Consider the following 27,638-nt stretch of genomic DNA (forward strand, 5'->3'; position numbering starts at 1 on the left):
GTCCCTAATGGGTCCTACTCTTTCCCTAGTTATCCTCTTCCCATTGATATACTTATAGAATATCTTGGGATTTTCCCTACTTTTACCAGCCTGAGCTTTCTCATGCCCCCTCTTTGCTCTCCTAATTGCTTTCTTAAGCTCCATCCTACACTTTCTCTACTCCACTAATGCTTCCATTGATTTGCTCTCTTTGTATTTGCTAAAAGCCTCTCTTTTCCTACTCATCATACCCTGAATGTTTCTGGTCATCCATGGTTCTCTGGGCTTGTTGCTCCTACCTATTACCCTAGAGGGAACATGTTGGGTCTGTACCCTCCCCATTTCCTTTTTGAATGCCCCCCACTGCTCTTCTGTAGATTTCCCGACAAGTAACTCTTTCCAGTCTACCTTGGCCAGATCCTGCCTTATTTTACTAGAATTCGCTCTCTCCCAATCCAAAACCTTTTTTTGCAACTTGTCTATTTCTTTCTCCATAACAAGCTTAAATTGTACCATGTTGTGGTCACTATCACCAAAATGCACCCCCACCAACACATCAACCTCCTGTCCGGCTTCATTCCCCAGAATTAGGTCCAGCATTGCACCCTCCCTTGTTGGATCCTCTACATATTGAGCTAAAAAGTTCTCCTGTGTACATTTTAAGAACTCCACTCCATCGAAGCCCTTAACACAATGACTATCCCAATTAATGTTAGGAAAGTTGAAATCGCCTAATATAATTACCCTATTATTATTTTTACACACCTCTGCAAATTGCGCACATATTTGCTCCTCAATTTCCCACTGACTATCTGGGGGTCTATAATAAACAAATAGAAATATGGCTGTCCCTTTTTTATTCCTAAACTCTACCCATAAAGCTTCATTTGATGCCCCCTCCAAGATATCATCTCTTCTTACTGCAGTAACTGATTCCTTAACTAATATTGCAATGTTCCCTCCTTTTTTACCCCCTCCTCTGTCTCGCCTGAAGATTCTATATCCCGGGATACTGAGCTGCCAATCCTGCCCCTCCCTGAACCATGTCTCCGTGATGGCTGCTATATCACAATCCCACATGTCAATCCTTGCCCTTAACTCATCTGTTTTACCTGTAATACTCCTGGCATTAAAGTAGAGGCCATCCATCCTGGTCTTACTCTCTTGAAACTTACTTCCACTGTATTCCCTCTGACTTGTTTGCTTTCTTGTGTTTAGCTGTGGCCCTATTCTGCTAGGAGTCTGCGTCCCCTCCCCCTGCCAAATTAGTTTAAACTCCTCCCAATAGCACTAGCAAACCCACCATCAAGGATGTTAGTCCCCCTCTGGTTCAGATGTAGACCGTCCCGCTTGTACAGGTCCCACCTTCCCCAGAAACGGTCCCAGTGTCCCAGTGGTCCAGGAATCTAAAACCCTCCCTCCTGCACCAACTCTTAAGCCATGCATTCATCTGTGCTAATCTCCTATTTCTATACTCGCTAGCACGTGGCACTGGGAGTAATCCAGAGATTACAACCCGAGAGGTCCTGCTTTTTAGTCTGCTGCCTAACTCCCTGAATTCTTTCTACCTATGTCATTGGTACCAACATGTACCATGACCTCTGCCTTATCACCCTGCCCCTTCAGGATGCCCTGCAGCCGTTCAGTGACATCCCGGACCCTGGCACCAGGGAGGCAACACACCATCCTGGAGTCAATTTGACAGCCACAGTAGCGCCTATCTGTTCCCCTGACTATAGAATCCCCTATTACTATTGCTCTTCCTCTCTTTCCCCCTTCCTGTGCAGACAAGCTGCTTGTGGTGCCAGAAGCTTGGCTCTGTCCGCACTCCCTGGAGGAACCAGCCTCATCAGCCTCCAAAATGGAATACCGATTTGCAAGCGGGACCCCAGGGGACTCCTGAACTACCTGCCTGATCTCTTGGACTGCCTGGTGGTCATCCATTCCCTTCCTTCCTCAAGTCCCTTCAGCTGCGGTGTGACCACCTCTCTATACGTGCTGTCCATAATGCTCTCAGTCTCACGGATGCTCCACAGTGTTTCCAGCCGCCGTTCCAGCTCTGAAACCCGAGCTTCCAGGAGCTGCAGCTGGACACACTTCCTGCACACATGCTGGTCCCGGGGACTGAGAATGTTCCCGAGTTCCCACTTGCAGCAAGAGGAGCAAACCACAGCTTTAAGCCATGACTAAACCCTTTAAATTTAAAACTTTAGAAGACTATTATAATAAATAAAATCAACTAAGTCTTGCTAAAACAATGACTTACAATTCAACCCAGTTTGAAAAATACCCACCAGGACTTACTCACCAGTCAGCTGTGCTCTGTGGAAACTCTCGGCTCCCCTCACGCTCTTTGAGGACAGGTAGAAAATGAAAGGATCTCCTCGCTCCCTCTTCACCAAACTCCCTCAGATACAAAACTCACACTTCAGCACTCTAATGCAACCCAAGTCAGCACTCCAATGCAAACAAAGAACGATTATCCACATAACATACAATGGGGATCCTATGTTCAGGATGTCCCTTGTTCAGAATCTCACCCAAAGTATTTGACAAATAGAATCCCATGTCCACTGCCTCCACAAGACCCAGTGTTTCCGCAGCTAACGTGCTTTTAACAACCCATTTTGTTTTCTTAGCCTCGCAAGCTGAAGGACAACATTTCCCATTTTCACCCACCAGAAATATTATAAAGCCAGCTGCACTCGAATACCCATCAGCAAGATTAGCATGTGAAGCATCACTGAAAATTATTAGCTTCATGTTCTTTGGGTCACCTAAGGATAAGAACGTCAGTACACATTTCTCTAGATTTAGTTTTTTCAGCGTTTTATTTGCCCTTGAAACATTCTCAACCTTTGGATGTTTCATCATCATGCTTAACTCCAGCACATCAAAACTAGCATCAGGCCTAGTCTGAGAGCCCAACCAGTTTAATTGACCCACCAGGCTTCGCAATTGCTCAATCTCTGCTTTGGATAGATCATCATCATTCTGTGATGACCTAACACGATTAATCGGGATGGGAGTAACACTCTAAATAGGATTGTTGATTCAAACTTATTCCAGACTTAGTCTGCTTAATACCTAAACCAACATATTTAAAGGCCCATAAGCCTGACTCCCAGTCTTAAGGTCTGCCTTAATCTTAATAACATATTTCTCAAAATCCGCAGTACCACCCCATAAGAAATCATCAACGTGTATCATGAAGGTGCCTGAAAGTTTCCCTTTATGATACCAATTAAACATGGCAGGATCTGCTTTTAGTTGAACACAACCAATTTTCGACAAAACAGATTTCACCAAGAAATACCACACCCAGGAAGCATCATTAAAGCCACAGTTCAGTTTCCATAGTTTTCCTTCTGTATCTGCTGCCTCTTTAGGTGGTTTCAGATACACTTCTCTGAAAAGTATCACCTTGCAGAAATGCAGCTTTTACGTCAATGGATCTACATTCCCATGAATATGTGGCCAAAAGAGCCAAAAAGATTTTCAAGATTACTTTTCCAGCTATGGGAGAGTCCACTCAAACATCAGTATCACCCAATTGCTCTTCAAAACCCCTCGCAACTAACCTCGCTTTAGCCTTATAAGTTCCATCAGCAAGGACTTTTTCAGTACAAATCCATCTATGTGACATGGCCGGCTGTCCCCTATCTGGTACCTCAGAATAGACTCCAAGTCCTCTCCAACTCTCTAATTCCTTATGTTTTGCTTCTCTTATTAGTTTATCCTCAAGTTTATTGGTGACCACTAAAACTTAACGATCATGAGGACTTCTGCTTCTAGTTCTATTCTGAGACTGTCCTCTAGCCTTCATTTCATTGTGGAATCTGTTCATACTAGGGTCTCCATTAGCACTTTGATGTCTTTTGGAACTACTGCTAGAAGATCTCCCTCACACTTTATCAGAGGCTCTTTCTCCAGTACGTGATCGCTTCCTTACGCAAGAGTCACTTCCTGACCCACTATCAAAACTTGCACTGCACTTTGTTACCCTCCACTCTTTCACCCCATTCTGCCAGTCCATGGCTCTGGCTTCTTGGCCATCATCTTGAACATTTAACCAACATTAAAATTGCCTGTAGATTTTCCTGCACGTCCCACAATTGTTGCATCCCACCATTTATCAGGCCCCTTTGGAATATACGTCACCCGAATAACTACTCGAGTCAATTGGCCTTTGGATGCGAATGCTCTTTCCTGAGCATCATGATCGGTTACATTAATATCCAACTCTTGATCTACCTGTACCTCAGGACCTTCATCACAAAACACATGAGCTGCTCAGATTCTGAGATTTTGTAATCAACCCCAAATAATCATGAAGAATGAACCTTAACAGTTTGATTTCCATGCTTGATAACTACTGTCTTATCATCCCGACCGATTACCTTACGAGGGCCCTTCCATTCTTTATGGCCATCTCTTTTATAATACACCAAATCTCCTGAACTAAATTCCACCTCAGATGGCCTTATACGATGCCTCAGAGCTCTGCAAATTTTCTCAGAGACCTCAGCCTTGATGAAGGCCCATCTCCCTGCATTTAAAGCATTTAAGTGTGTAGAAAAAAATGGAACTAATTGTCGTACCTTCTACAGCAGGAGGACTATCACACAGTACAGAAGGCAATTTGGGATTCTGCCCATAGACCAATTGATAGGGACTATATCCTCCAACCATCTGAAGTGAATTCCTCGCATGAACCGCCCATGGCAGGGCAGTTGTCAACTTGGTTAGCCAAGATTTTATGTAACATTTCATCCACCACTGCGTGATTCCTTTCAGAAAGCCCATTGCTGAAAGGACTGTCAGTTGCAGTATTCATAACCATAATGTTCATGTTTTCGCACATATCCCTAAACTCATCATTGGAAAATTTCTGTCCATTATCAGTCAGAAACTTAACTGGTGCCCCAAGTCCAGTTCCTATCCATTTCTCCATAATTTTGTCTCTAATCACCCTTTTGTCCTTACTATTTATTATTGTAGAAAGACTAAATCTAGTTGCTAGGTCCATAAAATGTAAAATGAAAATATTCTTGACTTTGTCCCATACCTTTAAATCCATGGCAACTACCTCGTTAAAGTCACATACAAATGGAAGGCTGACAATAGAACGTGATGGTGTCCTCCGATACTTTTTACAGATTTCACACTTTTCACTAATCTCTTCCATTATCCTTGTATATGCTCCATCAATCACACCTGCATCTTTTAACAGGATTTTTAATCTCTGACAAGAAGGGTGAGAAAATTGTCTGTGCAACTTTACGTTAATTTGCCTTTTATCTCTCTATTTCATAACACCTGATGTCATCAACACGTTTCTAACACTCTGACAAGAAATATCAGGTTTTGTTAAGAGGATACAATAATGCCCTGACTGGGTAAATTGCAAATTCACTAGCTTCCCAAAAAAGTTGCCTTATCATGCTTCATATCAAGTTTCATCTGTGCCTTTTTCATTGAAGGCTTAGTCAAGAGTAAAGGCACCTCACTGGAGACTACATCAGTACTAATAAAGTGGCTTACACAGCTATTTTACATGCGATTACTACTCTCTTCAGTGACTTCAATGTGTTGCCATCACCAAACCTAAAGCTGGTAGTACTTTTATACTCCTTAACCATGTATTGATCCTCACTACTGAGTGAATCCAGATGACACTGTAACTTCCACATACAAGCACTATCCAGTGACCGCACAGTTGAACAAATCAACAATCAACACATTCTTCACAGGACTAAAACTCCTTGAGACGTGTACAATTGCTTCAGATCCATCAGTATCTTCATCTTCTGCCTCAGAATTTTCTGCGTCATGTGTTATTTTGAAGACTCTGCCCCTCTGCTTAGGACAGTTCATTGCACAAAGATACTTTGAGTCACATCTGAAGTACTTATTAACTGTTCCTTGGGCATTCCTGGAACTCATTCGCCTTTGATTGCTGTTCCAACCCTGTCTTCCACTGTCATATTCAGACCTGCTAAAGGTGCTTTCATCCTTATCCTCCTGCCTCTAACTCTTCCATTGTGCTTCGGCCTGCTTCCTGTACATGGATTATTTCTAAATCCTGTAAATGTTGAGTCCTCCATTCTTTGTTACACTGCAGGATGCGCTGCCTATTCCACCAGGACTGTGGCAAATGATTATTTCCCCAGGAATTTTTTTAAGGCCGCGGACATTTGGTCCAGCAGGGAGTCTTTGTCCAAGAATCGCATCCCAGTTAGAACCAGGAGCTTGTCCATATGCGACACCCTAGCACAATATAGCAATTTAAAAGCTAGCACTGAACCAGGCATCTCCAAATTGAAATTCCTCACTCTTTTATACAGTCTGTTAAAATCCATAATATATTCTTCCATTGAATAATCAAGTTTTCCGAAATCCATCAAAGTCTGACCATGCCTCATACACATTCAATAGGTCATCTTTCTTGTAAAGTTCATCCAAGAATTCTAACAGAAGATTCAACCCTTCATCAGTATCCAACTGACGAGCATCCAGTTCAGAAAACGCTTTAGTTCTGATTTTACTTTTGGTAGGGAGTGACAATGCCAAGGCCATACCTTGTTTCCTTTATGGTAGAAATGTAACCCGTGTCCACATATCCACTTCATTCATCCACAGGTCATATGGTTCAGACTCCACAAACACCGGAGGGTTATCTTAATCTGACAATTTACACTTGCTTTCTGTCATGCTTTCTGCCATTTTTTTTTCACAATGGCCCTTGAGACTTTAGTTTTCTACCCCAAAAAATGTTCTTATTTTCCAAACTTCAGTTTTGGGCAACCATCCTCTGCTACCATGATAAACTCCAGAAAGCTCATTATAGAAGGATAAGGCTGGAGTTAGTCAGCCACACATTTATTGTGCAGAATAAAAGGATTACAAACATGTAGCTCTTCACACAAATCCCTCTCCCAGTCCCAGTGAGTGTCTGCTTTTAAGTGCTCAACTAAAACCCCAATTAACTCCCTTCACCTGCATATAATCTCACAATTAACAGGTACCATCTACAAGATGCATTGCGGCAAAGCACCAAGACTCCTTAGACAGCACCTTCGAAACCCACAACCTCTGCCAACTAGAAGGACAAGGGCAGCAAATACATGGGAACATCACCACCTGCAAGTTCCCCTCCAAGCCACACACCATCCTGACTTGGAACTGTATTTCCTTCATTGTCGCTGGGTCAAAATCCTGCAACTTCCTTCCTAACAGCACTGTGGGTGTACCTACCCCACATGGACTGCAGCGGTTCAAGAAGGCAGCTCACCACCACCTTCTCAATAGCAATTAGGGATGGGCAATAAATGCTGGCCTGGCCAGCGATGCTCACATCCCATGAACGAATAAAAAAAAACATCAGCCACCCAGTTCATCAAGAGAATATATATGTTACAATTCAAGATTGCAGTAATAAAGATATTGGCACCTGGAAAGCTTTATTAGGATTTTGCTTCAGTGTTAGTGTGATACCTGAAAACCTAATAAAGTATGCAAATAAAGTATGCAATCCAAGTCTTAAAAAAATAAAGACTTGCATTTATATAGTCGCTTTCACTACCACTGGATGTCTCAAAGTACTTTTGTGAAGTGTAGTCACTGTTGTAATTTAGGAAATGCAGCAGCCAATTTGCACACAGCAAGCACCCACAAACAGCAATGTGATAATAACCAGATAATCTGTTTTAAGTGATGTTGGTTGATTGAGGGATAAATATTGACCAGGACAGCAGAAAGATCTCCGCTGCTCTTCTTCAAAGTAGTGCCATGGTATCTTTTACTTCCACGTGAGAGAACAGACAGGGTCACAGTTTAACATCTTATCCGAAAGTCAGCACCTCTGGCAGTGCAGCAGTCCCTCAGTACTGCACTGGAGTGTCAGCCTTGATTTTTGTGCTCAAGTGACTTGAACCCAGAATGGTATGACTCGGAAGCAAAAGTGCTATCAACTGAGCCATAGCTAACACTGACAATAATCGATGAATAATATGAACAGTGACTCCACTCAGAATACAGTGCTATTCCTCTCTTTTCACTTTTTATGTATAATTGTAAATATTAATGCCTGCATTTTCAAACTCAAATAATATTTGGATCATGCAGGGTTTAAAAAAAACAATCTAGGAAAAGAAAATACATTTGTAGTTTTCATTTTGTTGATGATTAGATATATTATTCTAAATTGCTTTGAAAACCGACATTGATTAAGGTGCAATAAAAAAATCTCATTATTCTCTCTATATTCCACTCACATCTTCTCAGGAGGTCTTACACCCCTATCATTTATGCCAACATTATCTAAATAAGGCTTGCTGACATATTCAACCCATCTTCATTATATCTCTCTTCACTCTATGTTTTCGTAGGAAAAATAACTAAGTAAACGACTGCTGAAGATATACAAATGAGACTTAGCAATTATAATAGCCATTGCAAATCTAAATGTAACAAGATTTATCGAAGACAAGACAAGATTTTTATTCTCTTGCATGGCAGATATATACATGGCAACGAGCTAGACATCTAATAAAGAGCTGCTGCACCTCAACAATAATGGTTAATATTCAAATTTTGTATTTACACAGTGCCTAGACAGGACCAGGAAGGGGAATTGGACAGAAGAAGAAATTTAATAAACATTTGCAATTTAGGGGCTGTCATTCTCTGCAAAATTAAATCCTCTGCTTATAAAAACTTTCAGAGAGGGCTCATTGCCAAGGCACTGAAACTACACAACCTTTAAATACCAATGGATTATTCTCGTCAATCATATTGAGCTCTGACACAACATACCCTCCCTTGAAGCCAGCCAGCAAGGGTAATTTCTCCTGCAAGTAGCTCAGGCAGCACACTTAGAAATGCAGGAAGGGGAAAAGAAGCAATAAAATGAACCATAGTAAACAAATATTAGTGACAAGCTGCAGATAAGATATTATATTTGACTTCTGGGATGCTTGGCTTGAATTAACAATGAGGCACCATAACATTAATTACCTAGGGTAGTGATAACTCTCATTGGCACAGTGGTGGGTCAATGAGTGTTACAGACTCAGGATGACAGTAATTACTACAGGCAGAAGGCTTCACCAGGGTTAAATGTCTTAAGACTTTCATTGGCAGCAGATATTACAAGAAATATTATTGTAAGGTTTTTTTTGAAGTCCTGTGGGATGTTTTTCTACATTGAAGGTACTATATCAATGCGAGTAGTTGTTTTTAAGATTTTGGCCAAATTTCAAAGTCAAAGCACATGGCGTTCTAAACCCCTTCCTATCAAGGGAAGCCTTGAAGCCACAGACTTTGAAGAGTGAAACCCAAGTCAAAATGTCAGTAGCACAAAGCGAAGGACCAAGGTTTAGGCAAAACTGACTGGGCACCAGACCAAGCTAGATATTCAGATGGCAAGGAAACAAACTAAATGGGCTAAGTGAGATTTTCTGGTCTGTGAATCTACACCTTAAATTTCACCCTCAAACTTAAAACAAAACATGGCGAGCAACGGCAGAGCAGCAAAGCACAGCGGGAGAGAAGAGCAGCAGAGAGAGAGGTGGGGATATATCGCAAAGTGATGTCATAGGACCAGCAGTCATGTGGGGTGAGTACCCTGATAAGTTTTTAATTTCTATCATAATTAAATTAAATTAATCAATTATGAAGTAAGACTAGATCAATTAAAGCTAGGGATAAAGTTAAAATTAAAGGGTGGCACTGTGGCGCAGTGGTTAGCACCGCAGCCTCACAGCTCCACGGACCCGGGTTCGATTCTGGGTACTGCCTGTGCGGAGTTCGCAAGTTCTCCCTGTGACCACGTGGGTTTTCGCTGGGTGCTCCGGTTTCCTCCCACAGCCAAAGACTTGCAGGTTGATAGGTAAATTGGCCATTGTAAATTGCCCCTAGTGTAGGTAGGTGATAGGGAATATGGGATTACTGCAGGGTTAGTATAAATGGGTTGTTGTTGGTCGGCACAGACTCGGTGGGCCGAAGGGCCTGTTTCAGTGCTGCATCTCTAAATAAAATAAAAATAAAAAAATAAATAGAAAGGGCTAGCAATACTAAAGAGTTCTGAATTTTTCATTAAATTAAAATCTGAGGTATATAGGTAATAAAAGTTAAGTAAAATATTTAAGTTAACTCCATATAAAATAAAGTTATGACAGCACAGGGGAAGCAGCTGATTGGTGAGTAGCTGCTGAGTTTTTATTTATCCAAGTCTTAAGTTTATTTCCATTAAGTCAGTTAATTGTCTAATGAATAGACAAACCTGCCCTGCCCTGCATGGCATGGCAGGGCACCTCAGTCCCATGGAGTGTGCATCCTGTTCCATATGGTAACTTCAGGACACTTCTTGTGGCCTGGACAACCACATCACCAGGAATTGTTGTCAGTTGCAGCAGCTTGAACTCTGGGTTTCAGAGCTTGAACAGCAGCTGGTGTCACTGCAACATATTTACAAGGCTGAGAGTTTCATGGATTGCATGTTTCTGGATGTGGCTACCCCAAAGCTTAAGAATATGCAAGCAGAGAGGGAATGGATGACCACTCAGCAGTCAAAGAGGGCCAGGCAGGTAGTGCAGGAATCCCCTGAGTGCATCTCACTGTCCAATTAGTATTCAGTTCTGAATACTGATGAGAGTGATAGTTCTTCTGGGGAGTGCAGCCAGATGAGGTCCATGTCACCACCGTTGGCTCAGTTGTACGGGGGAAGGGGGGGGGGTGTGGTGTGCAGAAGGAAGTTGGAAAATCAATAGTGATAGACGATTCTATAGTTAGGAGAACAGATAGGCATTTCTGCAGCCACAGATATGAATCCAGGGTGGTATGTTGCCTCCCTGATGCCAGGGTCAAGATGTCACTGAGCAGCTGCAGAGCATTCTGAGGGGCGAGCGGTCATGGTCCATATCCGTACCAACGACATAGGTAGAAAGAGGGATGAGGTCCTGCAGGCAGAGTTTAGAGAGCTCGCTAAGAAACTAGGAAGCAGGACTTCAATCTCCAGATTACTCCTGGTACCACATGCTGGTGAGTATCGAAATAGGAGGATAGAACAGGTAAATGCAAGGCTGGAGAGGTAATGCAGGAGGGCCGACTTTAGATTCCTGGGACATTCGGACTAGTTCTGGGGGAGATGGAACCTATACAGGCTGGATAGGTTATACCTGGACAGAGCTAGGACCAATGTCCTTCTGGGGTGATTTGCTCGTCCTGTTGGTGAGAGTTTCAACTAACTTGGCAGGGTGTTGGAACCAGGAAGTAACATTCGAGAGGAAGAACAAGATGCACAGAGAATTGGGAGAGACAGATAGCACTAGAGTAGGAAATAGTAAGGTATTAGGTGGGGTCAGACTAAGAGAGAATGTAATAAGGACTAAATTAGGTTAACTGTGCAAGTATGTGAATGTACAGAGTGTGATAAATAAGGTTGGTGAGTTTCAGGTGCAGATAGCCACATGGGAATATGATGTCATGGCAATAATGGAGACTTGGCTCAAAAAAGGGCAGGACTGGGTACCAAATATTCTTGGATACAAGATGTTTGGGAAAGATAAGGAAGGAAAAAAAAGAGGAAGGTTAGCAGTATTGATTAAGGAGAATATTACAGTGCTGGAGAGAGAGGATGTCCTGGAGGGGTCAAGGACAGAATCTATTTGGTTACAGCTAAGAAACAATAGAGGTTCCATTACACTACTGGGTGTATTCTATAGGCCACCAACAACTGGGAAAGATATAGAGGAACAAATGCTCAAGGAAATTATGGAGAGGTGCAACAATAATAGAGTAGTTGTAATGGGGGACTTTAATTATTCTAATATAGACTGGGATAGTAATGATGTAAAGGAAAGAGAGAGGCATGAATTTCTGAAGTGTGTTTAGGGGAATTTTTTACATCAATACATTTCTGGCCCAATGAGAAAGGAAGCATTGCTTGATCAGGTTCTGGGGAATGAGGTGGGTCAAGTGGTTCAAGTGTCGGTAGATGAACATTTTGGGGACAGTGATCACAGTACCGTAAGGTTTAGGTTGGCTATGGAAAAGGACAAAGAGCAATCCAGAGTAAAAATAATTAATTGGGGAGGGGCAATTTCAATGTGGTGAGATTGGACCTGACCCAGGTAAATTGGAATCAAAGATTTGCAGGCAAAACTGTAACGGAACAAGGGGCTGCCTTTCAAGAGGAGATCGGGTACAGCTGAGATACATTCCCACGAAGGGGAAAGGTAAGATAAACAAATCCAGAGCTCCCTGGATGATGAAAGAGATAGTGAGTATGATGAAGCATGAAAAGGGCACAAATTACAGATATCAGGTGGATAATACAATAGAGAACCAGGCTGAATATAGAAAGTTCAGAGGGGAAGTGAAAAAGAAATAAAAAGCAAAGAGAGAGTATGAGAAGAGACAGACAGCTAACATTCTACAGGCATAAAAATAGTAAAAGAGTGGAAAAGGGAGGAGTGGGACCGATTAGGGGCCAAAAAGGGAATTTAAGCATGGAGGCAGGGGGCATGGCTGAGCTATTAAATGAATACTTTGCAACTGTCTTACCAAGAAAGAAGATGCTCTGCAGATCATGGTGAAAGAGGAGTCAGTTGAGATACTGGATGCGCTAAAAATTTATAAGGAGGAGATATTAGATAGGCCGGCTGTACTTAAAGTTGATAAGTCACATGGACTGGATCAGATGCATCCAAGGATACTGGGGGAAGGAAGCATGGAAATTATGGAGACACTGGCCATAATCTTCCAAACCTCCTTAGATATGGGTGGGGGGGGGTGGGGGGTGGGGTGGAGGCGCGTGAGAGGATTGTAGAATTGCAAATGATACACTCTTGTTCAAAAAAGGATGTAAGGATAAGCGCAGCAATTACAGACCAATCAGTTTAACCTCAGTGTGGGAAAGCATTTATAAATGATAATTTAGGACAAAATTAACAGTCACTTTAACAAATGTGGATTAATTAAGGGAAGCCAGCATGCATTTGTTCAGGGCAAATCATGTTTAACTAACTTGCTTAAGTTTTTTGATGAGATAACAGAGAGGGTTGATGAGGGTAATGCGGTTGATGTGGTGCACAAGAACTTACTAAAGGCATTTGATGAAGTGCCACATAATAGGCTTGTCAGCATAGTCAAAGCTCATTGAATAAAATGGACAGTGGCAGTATGGTTATGAAGTTGGCTAAGTGACAGGAAACGGAGATTAGCGGTGAACGGTTGTTTTTCTACGGAAGGATGGTATATAGTGGGGTTCCCCGGGACTCGGTGTTGGGACCCCACTTTTCTTGATGTCTATTAATGATCTAAACTTGCGTGTACAGGGCACAATTTCAAAATTTGCAGATGACACAAAACTTGGAAATTTTGAGGAGGATAGAGATAAACTTCAAGAGGACACAGACAGGCTGGTGGAATGAGTGGACTAGTGGCAGATTAAATTTAATGCAGAGAAGTGTGAAATGTTTCAGTTTTGTAAGAAGAACGAGGAGAAGTAATATAAAATAAAGGGTATAATTCTATAGGGGTGCAAGAGCAGAGGGACCTATGGTATATGTGTACAGATCATTGAAGGCTGCAGGCAGGTTGAGAAAGCAGTTAATAAAGCATATGGGATCCTGGGCTTTATAAATAGGGGCATCGAGTACAAAAGCAAGATAGTTATGATGAACCTGTATAAACACTGGTTCAGCCTCAACTGGAGCACTGTGTCCAGTTCTGGGCACCACACTTTAAGAGGGTTGTGAAGGCATTAGAGAGGGTGCAGAAAAGATTCATGCGAATGGTTCCAGGGATGAGGAACTTCAGTTATGTGGATTGGAGAATCTGGAGCTGTTCTCCGTGGAGGAGAGAAGATTAAGAGGTGATTTGATAGAGGTGTTCAAAATCATGAGGGGTCTGGGGCAGAGTAGTTAGGGGGAAATTGTTCCCATTTGTAGAAGGGTTGCGAACCAGAGGACACAAATTTAAGGTGATTGGCAAAAGAAGCAATGGCTACATGAGGCAAAACTTCTTTACACAGCAAGTGGTTAGGATCTGGAATGCACTGCCTGAGGGTGTGGCGGAGGCAGATTCAATTGAGGTCTTCAAGAGTATTGGATAATTATCAGAAGAGACAAAAATTGCAGGGCTCATGGAAAAGGCCAGGGAGTGGGACGAGACGAGTTGCCCTTGCAGAGAGCCAGCACAGACATGACAGGCCAAATGGCCTCCTTCTGTGCCATAATCATTCTATGATTCTATGAGACTCTTGGGCCCAGATTCTGCACTCACTGTTCACCTCACTGACAGTTGCCCCCAAAGCTGTTGTGGGCATTTGAGTGGAGACTTGCTCTAATTCCATCTCTGACCCAGTGCATTGTCCTCTGCAGGGCATCTGTGGTGTCTGTGAGCAGAGCAAGAAACAGCGAGGCTCATCAACCAACCAGATCGATGAATTCTCATGAAGACATACAGCTGCGAATTTCATCTCTGGAAAGAGGCATTGCTATGCAGGCCTAGCGCCATTTTACGGGGGCACACTGTGCCACCAGCCTCTTCTGGTGTGTCGCCATGAGAAGGGTACCTGTGCGGACATCCCCAAAGTGTGTCGGAAGCCTGCGAAAGAGTGCTATTGTGACATCACACACCCCAACCGGCTGATGTGATGCCTAATTTGGATCACACCGGTCCAGGCCATCAATTCATGCATTACCCTGCAACCAACAAGCACTGAGTTGCAAGATAGGCCCCACACTAGTGTTTCTTGAAGGGCCAGACATTCAAATTGCAGGTCAGGCAATTTTTAAGAACTTCTGCAATTGAAATTGTCTGGAAGTACTCTACAGTGTTTTTGGAGATGTTGTAGTGAGTTCCTGGATTTGCCAGAGGGTGTTGCTGCATTCGCCCAGGGAGGGCAGGTAAACTGTCTATACAAAGGCTGCAGTGGCTGTGCCTCCGGGTCTGCAACGTGGTGGGGAGATGGAACAGAGGCTGTGGAGAGAACAAGCTCTGTGTGATGCCCTCATCCTACTTGGAGCCAGACTCCTCCATGCTCCTTGACTTCGACAAGAGGCTGTCTGGCAGGCCAGCCAATGCACCCAACATCTTGATGTACATGTCCATCAGTGCTCTCCTGTATGCTGCCTGCAGCAGAACTCGTCTGTGACCTCACCCTCCAATGAGCTGGCAAATGAATCATCCATTGCCCCTGACCTGACTGCGGCCCACTTGTGCCCGAATGACTCACAATGTGCTGTTCCCAACTTCATGCTTGCTTCAAAGATATGCACAATGCCATTATCTTAGCTGGTGGCTGCTAGTGTCAGATAAAGTGACAGGGCCTCTTCATTAGTGCAGCACTGTTGCTGTCTCTCTTCCTCCTTGGGCTGCTGTGGCTGGGCAGATGTAGCAGTTCTTGGGTGTCAGAAAGCAGAAGAACAAAAAGGAAAGGTTGGTGTGCGGGAAATGGGGTGGGGTGGGGAACAAGATGTCCATGATCACACCATCAGCAATTTGCTCATCATGCCACATACAGGATGAGGGTGTGCTGGGAGTTGAGAAGGGGCATAAGGCAGGACCATCCTCAATGTTCTCCATCACAGCAGGCCCCCTGGTGCTGAGAGGCATCTCCTCCCTAGCGCTCAGGAGATGGAGGTGGCCTTGTCCCCTGCTGGTTCTGCTCTGCTCCCTTCTATTGTGTGCCATGTTGTCCGGTAAGAAAGAGGGCAAAATGTCAGTGCGTGTTGCACTGTATTTGGATGATGTGCGTGCGATGGCAGAATAACTGGAGGTATGTGGATGCAGCAAGAGGTAGGTGTGAGACTGGCAGTATTGGTGGTACATAAGGGTGAAGTGAAGTATCTGGATGTTACATGTGTGTCCTAAATGCCAGGGAGTGCAGCTGGGTGAGTGATGGGAGTGTGGTGCATTGAGCAATGTGAGATGTTGGTGGTGTGGTGGGTACGAGATGTCATGTGAAGATGCTTTCACTGTCCTTGATCACCTACGTGAGATCATTAGACTTCTTGTGGTGCAGCAGGATCAGATCCTGGGAGTTGATCTCCCTGGCTACCTTCTCCCAATCCCTTCTGAGGGTGGCCCTTGAGGGCCTCCTGCCCCCCTGCAGAACTATAGCATCTCTCCTCCTGCCCACCTTCACCACTAATCTCTCCAGCACTGCATCCATCATCCTGGAACCCTCTCCCTGCCCTGGTGTTCCATTTTCCATGTTTGAAATTCCAGCAACATTATTCATTGCAATTTCACTTTAAGAGGGACAGACTACCTTTAAGAAGAGCAGGCTAGCTGCACAATGCTGATCATCCTCCTGCTGTGTGCAGAGGCAGCCAGCAACACAAAGAGGAAGTCAGCAGTGAGGCCCCTCACTACAATCGTGCTAATAAAGTGGAAACACCAAATTTGTATACTGCTTACCTTCAACAGAACCAGTGCAGGCAGGTTGCGAATTGCAACCCCTGCACCCAGAAAACAGGACAATTGAATATTTAGTTAACAGAGTTTAAACTGGGAAATATAAAACAGGAATTACAAATTATTTTTAAACTGCATACAGAAAGTGAAATAAAGATTGGGAAAGACAGATGGGATCAAGAGAGGGAGATAAAGGAGATAGACAGAAAAAGTTTTAAAAAAAATTCCAAAAATCTCCAACATTAACTTTTGAAGAAATGAGACTACACTTGCAAAGTTAAATTTTCAGAAATGTTATTTAACAGTAATTATCATGGCGTTAGAAATTCACTTTCTCCTGAATGGGCCAGCCCTAAGTTTTTCTGGCATCTTTAGTGAGAACGAGTGGGCAAGAACCCCACCTTCATACTGTTGCATTGATTTCAGTGCTGGGCATTTGGTGAGGACTGTTACATCGTACCCTGTAGAGGAGCAAGTATCTGTGACAGCAAATCCAGATTTCCACATTTAACTGTGCAGGTACGAATGCTTTATTCCATTATAACAGTGAGCAATGTTAGTCTCACCATTATTATCTATGTAAGATCCGGGTCTTGATTTTAATGAAGCATGACGTCTTAATAAACTATACTGATTAGAATCATGCAAGGCTATTACAATCGTATTAAGATGTTGTAGTGACGATCATGTTAACTGCTTAAAAGCAAAAAACTTCAATCATTTTAGCTATTATTATCTCTAGAAATCTAGTTTCCAACAGCTTTATTCTTTTTTGACACTTCACCAAAATGTGACATTTATTTGTCCATGTTATAGCTACAGGAGGTCCTAAATTGGTGTAAAAATGTAGAACTTTTATTCATGAGACTCAGGAAAGAAAAATCAATTTGTGCTCAAAAGTGCACATTAAATGGAAGTTGGACTAGGTTGTGTAAGAATAGGAGAGGGCCCAGTTGCATAGTTGAATATCTTGTTAACACTCTAGGCTAGATTTTCTGATTTGATTTATTTTAATACCAGCAGGGTTAAAATAGTGCCAACCAGAATATCGAGGCTTGCAAGTGCTGTGTTATTGGGTTCTCAACACAAAAGTACCGAACAGTAGGAGGATGATTGCTAAATTGAATGAAGGGTACTTTATTCCAGAATAACAGAATTACCGGAGAACTCTGAGATAGACGTACTACCTGCTGACTAACACTGCTCCAACTATTGTATCCATGTTGGCTTGCATCACTTCCTGTGACAATGTATACAAAACTATTAACATATTCAGCAGCATGTTAACTAGTATTCAAGCAGTTAAAGCAAAATCACAACAGCAAGTCCCTGAATATCCCAGCAAGAATCAAAACCTGCAGGACAAGAGAAAATATATTTTCTGGAGTGGAGGGTAGAATTTGCATTTATACACCGCCTTTCACAACCTCAGGATTTCCCAAAGTGCTTTATACCCAATGATGGACCTCCGAATTTTAATCACTGTTGTAATGTAGGAAACACGGCAGCCAATTTGTACACAGCAAAGTCTGACAAACAGCAATGAAATAAAAAAAGTTGATTTGTTTTAGGCTTGGTTGGGGACTAAATGCTGGCCAGAATACTGGAAGGATTCTTTGCTCTTCTCTGAATGGTTCCATGTGACATTTACACCCCCTTGAGAGGGCAGATGGGGCCTCAGTTTAATAACTCATCTAAAAGATATTTAATATGATAACTATCCTGTACTGTTTTAAAATTTATATTAGCCTGAGCTCAACCTAATGTTCAGGCATAAATTGTTTTCCAAAGAAGAAGACAGATTTAGCTCCTCATACTAATAGTCTCATGAGAGTAAATTATACCTTTCACCCTTCTTTGATTAATCATTGCTGCTAAGACACCAATTACCGGCACAACCAAAAGAAAAACCTATAAAGAGAAAGATTGATCAAAGTTTCTACACAATAGAAGAATCAGCTACAAAGAAATAAAATCAGGTAAAACATTACAACAAGGCTGATGAAGTTAAATCAATGCAGAATAAAATGGGGAAGTACAAAAGCTCCTCCTTCAAGAAGGAATTTGAAAAGGAGCCGAACCGTGCATTGATATAACACCTTACCTGACGAAAAGCCTTGATGCACTTCAAGGAAGTAACTCACCATGGGAAGTGCAATTATTATGTGGGCAAATACAGCAGCCGCTCCATTCCTTCAACATCCCTCAAAAACAGCAAGGGGAAATATTTTTGCATCAATGCTGGGTTGGTAGCACTCTTGCCTCCGAGTTAGAAAGTTGAGGCTCCAAGTTCCACCCCAGGTCTTGAGCACAAAAATCAAGGTTGACACTCCAGTGCGGTACTGAACGAGTGCGTCACTGTTGGAGGTGCCCTCTTTTGGATGAGATGTTAAACTGAGGCCCTGCCCACCTTTCAGGTGAATGTAAAAGACCCCAAGGCACTATTTTGAAGAGAAGGCTAATTGTGTCATGGTCAATATTTATCTCTCAATCAATATCACAAAGACAGATTATATGGTTGTTGTCACAATACTGTTTGTGGGAGCGTGTTGTGTTCAAATTGGCTGCAGCATTTCCTATATTGCAACAGTAACTCCACTTCAAAAATACTTCATTGGTTGTAACATGCTTTGGGACATCCTGTGGTTGTGAAAGGCACTATATAAATGCAAGTTTTTTGTTTGTTTTTCTTTTCTTTCCATTACATAGGTTGTGAATGAGGAATGAGGGCTAGGATACCAGAATAATTCTCTGCTCTTTGAAGAATGTCATGGCACCTTCAACAACCCCTAGAATTAGCAGACACAATCTCGGTCCAACACAACATCCAAAGAGCAACATTTTGCACAATGCAAGTTCTTTGTGCTGAAGTGCTGGCCTAGATCATGCACTCAAATCTGATGTGGGGCTTGCATGTACAAGCTTCTGAACCAGAGGCAAGAGTGCTACCAACTTAGTGAAGTTGACACAGAGCTGATACAATTCAGAGGTAGACCATGAAAGTAAATGAACTGTTGCTGCTGGGTGAGAGTCCATGATAGAATAATCACACATGTATTCCAAATGGAATAGTTCTATAGGTCAAATGTCCTTTTCTCATTCTAGATTTTCACTAGCAAAGACCCTTGAATCCTATTCACCACAGTGTCAATAAATCCTCTGTTTTATATGAACATACGAATTAGGAACAGGAGTAGGCCATTGGGCACCTTTGTGCCTGCTCCACCATTTAATAAGATCATGGCTGATCCTATTGTAGCCTCAACTCCACTTGCCCACCTACCCCCAATACCCTTTGACTCTTGTTAGTCAAGAATTTATCTACCTCTGCCTTAAAAATATTCATTGGACCTTCCGAGAGAAAAAATGTCTCATTTCTGTCTTAAGTGGGCGACCCTTTACTTTAACCTGTGCCCCCTATTTCCAGTCTCTTCCACAAGGGGAAACATCCTTTCAGCATCCACCCTGTCAAGTCCCCTCAGGATCTTATATGTTTCAATAAGATCACCTCTCATTCTTCTAAACTCCAACGGATACAGACCAAACCTGTCCAACCTTTCCCCATAAGATAACTACAGCAACATCATTGCATATGCAAACATTCCCTTCATTCAGTATTTCTAGTGAAACCGTAAACATGTTTCAGAAGAATTTACAATATCACTACGTGTGACTTGGGGAATTGCTACTCCCCTCTCCACCAGCTGGCCACCAAATCTACTGAAATGGCTATCAAAATGGAGACTATATAGAATATTAAGCGTAAAGTGAAGCAGATGCTGGAAATCTGAGAGAGAAACAGAAAATGCTGGAAATATTCGGCAGGTCTGGCAGCCACGGTGGAGAGAGAAACAGAGGTAAAGTTGCAGGTCGATGGTTTAAGCTATGAGATTATGGGATCTTTTTCATCAATGGAGGAGTCTATCCTGCTTTTCTGGGTTCAGCCACAAAATGTTGCTAACTCCTTTCCTGCTCTGTTAACTCAAACACCTGAAGTACTTCATGTTTTCGATTTTTTCTTTTCATGTTCTTATTAGCTTCTCAGCCACCACCTGCTAGATTTAATAGTTCTCCTTATCCTGCTGCTTCCCTGTACATGTTAGCATTTATACACCCTGTCTGTCAGCCTACCATGACTTCCCTTTTCCATTCATATCACTTCTAGCCCCTTGTTTGCCCCCAACTGGTTTCAGATTGAAGAACTCACAGGATATTATTGTTATAGTGTTGAGACTTAATTGACAGGACCATGTCCTATCTTGCTTACAGATCCTATTCGTCTTTACCCTCACAATTGCATCAGACTGACTATTATTCTTTAAGAACTAACAAAAAAATATAGATCGCAAGTGGTCAGAGTTGGTCCACATATTGTTCAGCTGTTAGGCAACTTCCCCACCCCCCCAAAAAAGACGCATTTTACTAAAAGGATGTTAATCAGGCTAAAGAAAAAAAGACTGAATAACACAATTCATCTCAACACAAAAATAAAAGCAAAATACTGTGGATGCTGGAAATCTGAAACAAAAACAAGAAATGCTGGAATCACTCAGCAGGTCTGGCAGCATCTGTGGAAAGAGAAGCAGAGTTAACGTTTCGGGTCAGTGACCCTTCTTCGGAACTGACAAATATTAGAAAAGTCACAGATTATAAGCAAGTGAGGTGGGGCTGGGCCAAGAGGTAACAAAGGAGAAGGTGCAGATTGGACCAGGCCACATAGCTGACCAAAAGGTCACGGAGCAAAGGCAAACAATATGTTAATGGTGTGTTGAAAAACAAAGCATTAGTACAGATTAGGTGTGAATACACTGAATATTGAACAGCAGCAAGTGCAAACCTGAAAAAAAACCTGAAAAAAACAGTGGGTAAGCAAACTGAACAAACTAAGATGAAATGAAATAAATGCAAAAAAAGATTGTAAAAAATGTAAAAAAGAATGTAAAAAAATAAGGAAGAAAAAATAACTAAAAATGAAAGTAAAATGGGGGGCTGTCATGCTCTGAAATTATTGAACTCAATGTTCAGTCCGGCAGGCTGTAGTGTGCCTAATCGGTAGATGAGATGCTGTTCCTCGAGCTTACGTTGATGTTCACTGGAACACTGCAGCAATCCCAGGACAGAGATGTGAGCATGAGAGCAGGGGGGAGTGTTGAAATGGCAAGCAACCGGAAGCTCAGGGTCCTGCTTGCGGACTGAGCGGAGATGTTCCGCAAAGCGGTCACCCAGTCTGCGCTTGGTCTCCCCAATGTAGAGGAGACCACACTGTGAGCAGCGAATACAGTATACTGCATTGAAAGAAGTACAAGTAAATCGCTGCTTCACCTGAAAGGAGTGTTTGGGGCCTGGGATAGTGAGGAGAGAGGAGGTAAATGGGCAGGTATTACACCTCCTGCGATTGCAGGGGAAGGTGCCCTGGGACGGGGACGAGGTGGCGAAAATGGCGGAGGATGACACCCTACCTCCTGTAAGGACTCCATTCCATTCTCCCAGTTTCTCCATCTCCGACGCATCTGCTCTGATGATGCTACCTTCCATGACGGTGCTTCTGATATGACCTCCTTTTTCCTCAACCGAGGATTTCCCCCCACTGTGGTTGACAGGGCCCTCAACCGTGTCCGACCCATTCCCCGCACCTCTACCCTCACCCCTTCTCCTCCCAGAACCGTAACAGGGTTCCCCTTGTCCTCACTTTTCATCCCACCAGCCTCCATATCCAAAGGATCATCCTCCGCCATTTTCGCCACCTCCAGCGTGATGCCACTACCAGTCGCATCTTCCCCTCCCTTCCCCTGTCAGCATTCCGAAGGGATCGTTCCCTCCGTGACACCCTGGTCCACTCCTCCATTACCCCCACCACTTCGTCCCCGTCCCAGGGCACCTTCCCCTGCAATCGCAGGAGGTGTAATACCTGCCCATTTACCTCCTCTCTCCTCACTATCCCAGGCCCCAAACACTCCTTTCAGGTGAAGCAGCGATTTACTTGTACTTCTTTCAATGTAGTATACTGTATTCGCTGCTCACAGTGTGGTCTCCTCTACATTGGGGAGACCAAGCGCAGACTGGGTGACCGCTTTGCGGAACATCTCCGCTCAGTCCGCAAGCAGGACCCTGAGCTTCCGGTTGCTTGCCATTTCAACACTCCCCCCTGCTCTCATGCTCACATCTCTGTCCTGGGATTGCTGCAGTGTTCCAGTGAACATCAACGTAAGCTCGAGGAACAGCATCTCATCTACCGATTAGGCACACTACAGCCTGCCGGACTGAACATTGAGTTCAATAATTTCAGAGCATGACAGCCCCCCATTTTACTTTCATTTTTAGTTATTTTTTCTTCCTTTTTTTTTACATTCTTTTTTACATTTTTTACAATCTTTTTTTGTATTTATTTCATTTCATCTTAGTTTGTTCAGTTTGCTTACCCACTGTTTTTTTCAGGTTTTTTTTCAGGTTTGCACTTGCTGCTGTTCAATATTTAGTGTATTCACACCTAATCTGTACTAATGCTTTGTTTTTCAACACACCATTAACATATTGTTTGCCTTTGCTCCGTGACCTTTTGGTCAGCTATGTGGCCTGGTCCAATCTGCACCTTCTCCTTTGTTACCTCTTGGCCCAGCCCCACCTCACTTGCTTATAATCTGTGACTTTTCTAATATTTGTCAGTTCCGAAGAAGGGTCACTGACCCGAAACGTTAACTCTGCTTCTCTTTCCACAGATGCTGCCAGACCTGCTGAGTGATTCCAGCATTTCTTGTTTTTGTTTCATCTCAACACTATTTTAGCTGCATCTACAACCAGGACTAGTTCCTTTATAAATGATCCTGATTTCCTGAGGGAGACCCATTTCTGTGATTTTATATACAGTCCTCCAGATAGCCACAAACAAAATGCACAGGATGACTATGCATAAACTCTCGCCCCCCGCAAAAAATATTTTTTTTAACTTGATCAAATACTAGAAAAAAGGACATGTGTTCAAATTTCCATGATTCCCTCAGGATTGTGTAATGATAGAACAGCAATTTACAGTTTCCAAAACTACAGAAAATATTTAGAAAAGTGACATTAATTTATTCTCCAGTGTCAAAGTTACATCTTGAAGCTTATCTTGAAATGACAAAAGCCCAGAGCTGAGGGCTTTGATCTTTGGTAAGTTTACATCTTAAGTAAGTATCATATTGACATAAAAAAGGAGCAAGAATAGGCTGTATGGTCCCTTGAGCCTGCTCCACTATTCAATAAGATCATTACTGAACTGCTACATCAACTTCACTTTCCTGCCCTATCCCTCAATTCCAATAGTGCCCAAAAATATATCAATTTCAATTTTGAATATACTCATCGACTGAGCATCCACAGCCCTCTGGTTAGAGAATTCTGAAGATCCACACGGAATGTATATTTTGGACTTGTCCTATCTGATTGCTCTCCTCTAACTCACGCCAGTGCAAGTGTCTTCCTTTCCTCACCAGTCTTCTTCACCAGTATTCTTCTATGGTACAGTAGAATATGCACTTGCCACCCTGCACTAGCACACCCAAATCACCACACTTCATGAATGAGCCTCAACATTCAGTGCCAGAAGGTCATTCGACCAAGTGAGTTATCATAGCGAGTCCAATCTTGTCCTCACTTAATGTCCAGATGTGCATTTTCCAGCAGGAATCACTGCTTAGGAAGCAAGGAATAGAAACTTCAGCTGACTTTTCCACTCTTTGTCCAAGACAAATGATTATATAGAGCATCATAAAGTTTTATATCACAGAAAAATGCCTTTTGGCCCAACAGGTCTGTATTGGTATTTGGGCACTATGCAAGCCTTCTCCCACTTGACTTCATATCAGCCTATCAACATAGTCATCTATTCTTTTCTCCTTCATGTACTTATCTAGCTTCTCACTAAATGCAGCTATGCTATTTGCCCCACTTACTTCATGTGGTAGTGTACTGCATTGGCTGTAAAAAGCTTTGGGATGTCCTGTGGTTGTGAAAGGCACTATATAAATGCAAGTCTTTCTTTCTTTCAGTGAGTTCCATATTCTCATGACTCTTTTCAATTGAATTCCTTACTGGATTTATTAGTGATTAACTTGCTTTCTTGGCCCTTGGTTTTGGGCTCCTGCACAAGTAGAAGATTAGTGAAAAAGAGACTTATTGTAATGTGCAGCATGCCCATTGACATCTGGGCAAGAAGAGAAGACAAAAATCAAACCCAAGTTCTAAACTGAGCAGGCAATTCACCAACTGAGTAATTGAGGTAGCTAGTTTTATTGTATAATTTATGTTACAGATGATTTCTTCAATGAAGCGTGTAGATGGAAAAGGATTTAAGAGTGGTTTTTTTGCATGTCTACATAATACTTCTGACGCAAAGCCTATCTACAAAAGGTCACAGCAGATGCAATGCTGAAACAAATCTTATTTCAAGGTTATAAAAATCAACTTAAAAAGCTCGTGGAACATATTCACAAAGGGCACTTGCACAGATTAGCTCAAAGATGCATTTCATCTGAGATACTTTTTACCATAAGTACTCAAATTAACCAATTATCAATGCCCCCAGGAATGATTTAAACTTTCTATAGACTGGCATCAAATGTTTGTCAGAGCAGTGATATAATACAAAGCAAAAATTGCAGCATCTAGGTGAATCAAAGTGGCTTAACGTTAGTGCAATATTTCCTCCATGACAAAATGCATAACAAATGACCAGTTGAAGTCACCTTGAGGGGGAGTTCAAAGCAATTGGGAAGCATTGCAAGCAAAGGGCTACAATACTGCCAGAGTGGGGCATCCAAAGGCCACCGAACCCATGGATAAATGCAGGTAATCAGAAAGATTGGACAATCATTGCCTGACACAAATGTAAAGAGCGTTCTTTGCTTTTATAAATCTAAAGATGTTTTCGATGCACTGATGAAGCAAACCTCCACTTCCAAGAAGGATAAGGACAGCAGGTGCATGGGAACACCATCACATCCAAGCTCCCCCCAGCCTCACACACTATCCTAGCTTGGACACATAATCGCTGTTCCTTCATTGGTCTGAATTTTAAGAGCCCGCCCCCGATCTTGGTGGCGACAACAAAACCAAAGACTCACCGCAATCTCAAGTGTGGCAGTTCATTTAAATAGCCATGTGGTTCCCCCCTTTCCCCGCCCCCCAATCATGTGGAGGGGGCGGGCTGTCCATCCTCGGCAATGGCGTCAGCTGCTTCTGCGCAGATGCTGGCGCCTTTTTAAAGGGCAGCCAGCCCTGCCGCCCAATTTAAATTTTTTAAGTCTTACCCCGCAAAATTAAATAAATAAGTTTTTAATGCCCCTTTCCCACCCCCTAGTAACAATTGCAATAACTATTTGCCCTTTCTCCCCCAAAAACACTTACCTTTACATCTGACTTTCCCCCCCACCAAACTGCACAAAGTTTGATGCTCAACTCTTCCCACCATCCCCTACACCCATTACGTGTATTTGACCCTGTTCCCCCACCCCCGCACTACCTCACCACACTGATAAACTTACCTCCTCCCCCCTCCCCACCAGTGTGATGCCACATTTCCCCAGAAGGGGATCTGAAGGCAGGGGAATGCCGGCCGACGTGCCAAAGATCGCAGCAGGTCCTCAAAATCGCAGGTAAGTCTATTTAAATTGAATAATTTTATTCATTTGAATATCTAAATTGTGGTCCCGTCACCCAGTGGTGCGAGGGCTGCCATGGAACCTTGCCGTCCGCTGGGAGGATTGGGTCAGGCTCTCCCGGCATCCAGGTCTGTGGCGGGCCTCATCCGGAGCCACCTTCAGCAACCCCCACCCCCCCCGCCATGCCCCCCCCACCATGGAACCTGATGCCTGGGGCAGGATAAAATCCAGTCAATCATTACTAGATCAAAATCCTGGAACTCCCAACCTAACAGCACTATGGAGCACTTTCATCATATGAACTGCAGCAGTTCAATAAGAAGACTCAAAATTACCTTCTCAAGGTCAACTAGTGATGGCCACACTCAGAGAATGAATATTAAAAAAAAACTTCTTACTCAAATTTCTCTTATTTTAGGAAGCCCACAGTGTGCAAGCAGGCTCACCACAAACAAGTAACATTTCACTTAAACACACATTTGGCATTTTGCTTCGTCATGAGATCAGAGGCAAATCCAGACAGGCAGCCCCAACTTTGTTTCTGTCATGAAGAAATGGTCCTGTGTATGAAAGAGACCCCAGTAAAATGCTTTTTTATCTATTGCTTATTTTAAAAAAAATATATATATATATTGAGCACCCAGGACATCGCTTCGACCTGAGACAAAGAGAAAAGTGGCTTAATCACAAAATAAATAGCAACTATGAAGTCAAGGGATCACAAGCAGTTCAGGAATCCAAGGTGCATTTTTGAATTTTCACTCTTTATATTCACACTGTCATAGTCCATTTTCCCAAGCAGACCCCATGTTCTCCCGATCTGGAGCATATTTTAAACTGCCCTCTATCTAGGCAAACAATAGCAAGACCCAAAGATCACAAAACAGAGCCATGATTCTTTACTGGAATGTGCTGCCATGTGATTCTCCTCTCTCCAAAAAGATAAACTGAATATCCATTCTCTTATCAGACTGAAACTCAGGCTCTAAACCAACAAATGTCTCTATTTAAATTAATCAGGTACATGAACAGTATAAAACAGTGAATCAGACACGATTATTCTCCAGATGCATAAATACCATTCATTTTCATTCTATAGATAAGGAGATAGAAACTGACTTTTTATACTGTGAAACAGACCATTGTTTCCAAACTGATCTAGTGTTCTATTGGTTGTCAGAATCTCAAACATAGGTCTTTTCTGATTGTTGAACAAGCACATAAAGTCCAATAGAATGTGTCATTGGAGTGCCCAAGTCAATGAGCTATCTACCAAAGAGTACTACAGCCAATTAACGACACTATCTGATTTCCAAAAGGCCTCAGACAAAGCGGTTGGTTAGAAGCACAGCTCCAAATCTGGCCTGATTCTGGACTATCTTTGCTGACATGTCCAAACAAAGGACACCAATACAAAGAACTGTGGTTCCCTTATCAATATTGAAGAGATGGCCAAAATTTTAGGTGCATAATTGGCTGAGGGATAGGAGGCAGAGTGTAGTGGTGAATGGATGACTTGTCTGACTGATGAGAATGCAATGGAGTGCCCCAGAGGTCTCTATTAGGATCATCGCTTTTCACGCTATATATAAA

This window comes from Heterodontus francisci, chromosome 27, assembly GCF_036365525.1.
Source record: "Heterodontus francisci isolate sHetFra1 chromosome 27, sHetFra1.hap1, whole genome shotgun sequence".
In the NCBI taxonomy this organism is placed as follows: domain Eukaryota; kingdom Metazoa; phylum Chordata; class Chondrichthyes; order Heterodontiformes; family Heterodontidae; genus Heterodontus; species Heterodontus francisci.